Genomic DNA, 6,000 nt, shown 5'->3' with positions numbered 1-6,000 from the left:
TTAAGTTACGAAGCATTCACATTGAAATTGCATCCAGACCATCAATTTTAGGAATATCGAGGTACATCAACTCAATTTAGGAACATCGAGGGACATAAACTCAATTTAGGCACATCGAGTGACATATATTCAATTTAGGGACATTGAGCAACATATACTCATTTTCGCATCGAAAGCACCAAGGCACACAACCATTTTCCCAATTCACCATTATGAGAAAATCAATATCAAAAGTCATTTCGACTTGCAATTCAAGTTATGAACACGCTCATATTTTAATTGCATTTAGACCATCAAATAAGAAGTCACTATAAACCACAATTTTGGTAAAAAATTCATCTCGTTAGGGTCATCCAAACACATCATCTCAATACTTGTCTTAAGAATTATTTTAGCCATTATACAATTTCTTACTTTGCAAATTAGCCTTCTTATATTTGAAAAATCAAGATTCACCAATTTGTGCTTTGAAAGCACAAATTGACCATGGTTGTCACAGATGTATATTCCAATCACAACTTTATTTAAATGTGACGCAAAGGATGCATCAATATTACATTTGAATTGCGCAGACTCAGCCGATGTAGCATTCAGCAAATCGCCAGCCCGTATCAGACCCGAAGCAGTCGCAGCTTCTGCCTGGATCAGACCTGAAACAGAACACAATCTCTGTGCTAAATTCCAACATTAACATAACTGATAAACACAATTGTCAACTATAAAGTTTGAGTCAAGCACTTGTTCCCATACGTTTGTTTGTATAAACTTTATCATAGACGACAAAATAGAGCAAAATTATTAACATCTAATTTAAGGACATCGAAGGAAATATATTAAATTTAGGGACATCAAAGGACATATTCAATTTTGCATCTAATGCACCAAGGATCTTCTCCACTTATATTTTAAGTTAAGAAGCATTCACATTGAAACTGCATCAAGACCATCAATTTTAGGGATATCGAGGTACATAAATTCAATTTAGGAACATCGAGGGACATAAACTCAATTTAGGGAAAAAAACTCAATTTAGGGATATCGAGGGACAAAAATTCAATATAGGGACATCGAGTGACGTATACTCATTTTTCGCATCGAAAGCACCATGGCACAGAATCATCCCAATTTACCGTTACGAGAAAATCATTATCAAGCGTCAGCTCGACTTGCAATTAAAGTTATGAATAAAATGTTCATATTCAAATTGCATTTAGACCATCAAATAAGAAGTCACTGTAAACCACAATTTTGGTAAAAAATTCATCTCGTATCCAAACACATCATCTCAATACTCGTCTTAACAATTATTTTAGCCATTATACAATTTCTTACTTTCCAAATTAGCCTCCTTATGTTTGAATAATCAAGATTCACCAATTTAGCACATTGTCGGATAGTCAAGATTAAACACTCACATTGAAATTGCATTTAGACCATCATTAGGGACACCGATGAACATATATTCAATTAAGGGACATCGAACGACATATATTCAATTTTTGCATCAAGGGACAAACTCAATTTAGGGATATCCATGGACATACCATCAATTAGGAAACATATACTCACTAAGAAGTTCACCAGCATCCACTCCACAAAGAAATGCAATCCATCATGTCTTTGAAAGCACAAATTGACAAAGGTCGTCACAGATGTATATTCCAATTCCAACTTTATTTAAATGCGACGCAGAGGATGCAAAGGACTGTGTCGCACCAGGCTCAGCCTCTGTAGCATTGTGCAACGCCAGCTCGTATCAGACTCGAAGAAATCGCAGCTTCTGCCTGGATAAGACCTAAAACAGAACACAATCTCTGCACTAAATTCCAGCATTAAAATCACTGTTAAACACAATTTTTGACTATAAGGCTCGAGTCTAGCACTTGTTCCCATACGTTATTCCCATAAACTTCATAATATACAACAATACAGAACAAAATTATGAACATTTAATTTAGGGGCATTGAGTTATGTATATTCAATTTATAGACATCGAGGGACATATGTCCAATTTTGCATCTAAAGCACCAAGGGTCATCTCCAGTTACATTTAAAGTTATGAAGTATTCACATTGAAATTGCATTCGGACCATCAATTTTAGGGACATCGAGGGACGTAAACACAAGTTAGGGACATCAAGGTACATAAACTCAATATAGGGACATCAAGGACATAAACTCAATTTAGGGACATCAAGGGCATATACTCAATTTAAGGACATTTAGCAGCATCCACTCCCAACTGTATTTAAATGTGACGCAAAGGATGCATCAATATTACATTTGAATCTCCCCAGATTCGGATTTTCCAATTACAAACAATCGAATATGACTGTGCCGCACCAGGCACAGCCGCTGTAGCATTCTGCAAAGCACCAGCCCGTATCAAACCCAAAGTAATCGCAGGTTTTGCCTGCACCAGATATGAAACAGAACATAATCTCTGAGCTACATTCCAGCATTAAAGTAACTGATGAACACAATTTTCAACTATAAAGCTCGGGTATAGCACTTGTTCCTATAACCTTCATAATAGACAACAAAACATAGCAACATAATGAACATCTAATTTAGGGACACCGAGGGACATATATTCAATTTTGAATCGTCAATGGTCTTCTCCAGTTACATATGAAATTACGAAGCATTCATGTTGAAATTGCATTCGACTATAAATTTTAGGGACATCGTGAGACATAAACTCAATTTAGGGACATCGTGGGTCATACACTCAATTTAGGGACATCAAGGGACATACACTCAATTTAGGGACATCAAGGGACATATATTCAATTTTGCATCTAAAACAGCAAGGATCTTCTCCATTTACATGTGAAGTTATGAAGCATTCACAATGAAATTGCATTTAGACTATCAATTTCAGGGACATCGTGGGACATAAACTCAATTTAGGCACATCGAGAGACATACTCAATTTTGCATTGAAGACACCAAGGCACACAACCATCTCCCCAATTTACACTTATGAGAAAATCATTATCAAGGGTCGACTTTAAGTTATGAATAAAACATTCATATTCAAATTGCATTTATTTAGACCATAAAATAAGAATTCATATTGTATTGTACCAAAAAAAAAAAAAAAGAATTCATATTGTAAACCACATTATTTTGGTAAAAAATTCATCGCATTAGCATCATCCAATTTTAATCAAGTTTTCAATTAGAGCTATGCTAAAATGGTACGATGAATTTTGCCTAAGAAATGCAAGAATAGCAACGTGTCAGTTTTCTTCCATAATGCCTTAAAACTATTCAGTATGTGTGGAGCAGAAATCATGGGTGGAATAACCAATCAAAGCTTGCCATGATTCATTCTTGCCATTCTTGCCTTCATTTTTTCGTAATGTTAAGCATTTTACTTTCAATTAATAGGGATATATACTCAATTTTAGGGACATCGTGGGACATAAACATAATAAGGACATATACTCAATTTTGCATCTAAGGCACCAAAGGTCTTCTTGCCCAATTAAATGTAAAGTTATGAAGCATTCCCATTGAAATTGCATTCAGACTATCAATTTTAGTGACATCGTGGAACATAAACTCAATAGGGACATATATTTTTTTTACCAAGGGTCTTCTCCAATTACATGTGAAGTTATGAAGCATTTACATTGAAATTGCATTCAGATTATCAATTTTACGGACATCGTGGGACATAAACTCAATTAAGGGACATATATTTAATTTTTCATCCAAGGCACCAAGGGTCTTCTCCACTTACATGTGAAGTTATAAAACATTCACATTGATATTGCATTCAGACTATTAATTTTAGGGACATCGTGGGACATAAACTTAATAGGGACATATACTCAATTTTGCATCTAAGACACCAAAGGTCTTCTTCCCCAATTACATGTAAAGTTACGAAGCATTCACATTGAAATTGCATTCAGACTATCTATTTTAGGGACATCGTGGGACATAAACTCAATAGGGACATATATTCAATTTTGCATATAAGGCACCAAAGGTCTTCTTCTCCAATTACATGTGAAGTTATGAAACATTCACATTGAAATTACATTCAGACTATCAATTTTAGCGACATCGTGGGACATAAACTCAATTAAGGGACATATATTCAATTTTGTAACCAAGACACCGAGGGTCTTCTCCACTTACATGTGAAGTTACGAAGCATTCACATTGAAATTGCATTCAGACTATTAATTTTAGGGACATCGTGGGACATAAACTCAATTAAGGGACATATTCAATTTTGCATCTAAAAAAAATGAAATTCATAACGGAAGATTGCATCATTACTATCCAATTCATACTTCAATTTACATTTCAAAGTTCCTATTTGAACGAAACATTTCACAAGAAGATGAATTTCTAAACGTTACCTTGTACACAGCTCCAAATCCACCCTTTCCTAACTTCGAAACGTTACCTTGTACACAGCTCCAAATCCACCCTTTCCTAACTTATTTTCTTCTGAGAAGTTATTTTTTGCTACTTTAATTGTGAGATAACCGAATATTAATAAATCAGAACCATTTGCATAATGATCTTCTTCACCTGCTGATAAATATATCCTCAGTTTGTATATTATTCTTTTAATATTGGTCACTGTTCTAGCCAAAACAGTGTGAGATAAATAAAATATTAAAAGTTAATTATTATTCAATTTTATCATTCTACGGTGAAATTTAATTAATTATATCCTTACCTTGGTGGTAGTAGCAAAATACTACTATTCCTAAGAGAAGTGTAGTAGTCTAAGCAGAACAATTTCAGCAACCTTCTGTTATGATGATCTTCATATACTTCATGAGCTGAAAAAAGTGATGCAAATGTTAATCTAGAATGACAACACAAATATATAGTTAGGAGAGCATACTTACAAGAATCTTCCATTAGAAAATCAAGAACCCAGATAAGTGCAAGAGATACAACATTCCTAAGAAAAACTCTTACCTCATTAAAAAAAATTCTTTGTTGTAAAAATACTTTCAAAATCAAACACCATGGCCGCAGTTGATGCCACTTAGCCACTGCTTCCTGCAAATTCATCGGTTCAACCGAGAAGAAGAATATACATAATGTTAAGTCCAACACTGAATTCCCACGAGAATATAATTTTTATTCCTTCTAGAAAATGGGAAAAAGAGATATTTCTCAGTGCAGGTAGAGTTTTAAAAATTGTTTGTATTTTGAGGGCTTCTCTTTTCAAAGGTTTTGTGAATAATTTGAAAAATGTGCAATGCAGAAATAGGAACGTGTTGCCCACACTAGGCGCATCACATTATATGCTTCCAAGTTGTTGCATTGGAAATTGTGAAGTCAACTTCTGAAAATTCTAAATAGTTACTTTTTCAACATAAAACTTTCTCTTTTAGGTTTCTTAATAGGTTCCCTTAAATTAAAGAAATATCAACTTCTTAGCACCTTGATCAATATAACACAGTTCACAGTATAACGCCAACCACATATCTAAGAATTTCATAGAATCATTTTCTTCCATTATTTATTTACAGGAGAATTTAAACAAAACTGGTATAAATTAATAGTATGTATTAGAATTTGTAAATTGATCAAATTATAGAAAAATGAATCTTGAGACTAATTAGTGGAAATAATAAAAGCAAACCTGAATATACTAGGCAGCTTTAGGTCCATTGTCTATGTCAAAACTGAAGAAGAAAAGAAGCATATAATTCCACGATGGATTAGTGATATTGAGTTTTTGAAAAAGAAAAGAAAACATAACACTGAAATAGGTTAAACTGGTTTTTATGCACATAAATTTGAGCAAGAACACCACAATCAGACATTGAGACATGTGACGACCATGCATATCTAGTGATAGTATAAGAGGCATAATGAAATTGCAACTTGCCTTAATATGTAGTGACTAATGTTAAAATTTAATAGTGTGAAATTAATAGTATGGTTGTATTGCATTATAAGTCTATGCTCTGTAACAATTTACCTACTTGATAAGAAAAATAAATGCATGAT

General features: G+C 33.7%; 1 long non-coding RNA gene across 23 annotated transcripts in view; it reads right to left on the bottom strand.

Annotated features, from left to right (window-relative positions):
* Window positions 1-273: 273 nt before the first annotated feature.
* Window positions 274-6,000, bottom strand: part of LOC123921705 — a 29,174-nt gene continuing 23,447 nt past the window's right edge. For 12 of the 23 annotated variants that reach the window (XR_006814158.1, XR_006814164.1, XR_006814153.1 and 9 more), the window contains 4 exons: window positions 5,630-5,672; window positions 4,957-5,040; window positions 4,709-4,814; window positions 4,208-4,560 (listed from right to left, as the gene is read on the bottom strand). This is a non-coding gene — a long non-coding RNA (uncharacterized LOC123921705). Of the gene's footprint in view, window positions 651-1,544; window positions 2,414-3,948; window positions 4,609-4,708; window positions 4,815-4,956; window positions 5,041-5,629; window positions 5,673-6,000 lie in introns of those variants that run through there. The other 11 variants (XR_006814163.1, XR_006814167.1, XR_006814156.1 and 8 more) reach the window with 10 other exon arrangements.

The sequence above is a fragment of the Trifolium pratense genome, linkage group LG4 (genome assembly GCF_020283565.1).
Source record: "Trifolium pratense cultivar HEN17-A07 linkage group LG4, ARS_RC_1.1, whole genome shotgun sequence".
Lineage (NCBI taxonomy): Eukaryota > Viridiplantae > Streptophyta > Magnoliopsida > Fabales > Fabaceae > Trifolium > Trifolium pratense.
Note: the sequence above shows the minus strand (reverse complement) of the source record. Positions and strands in the feature narration are given on the sequence as shown.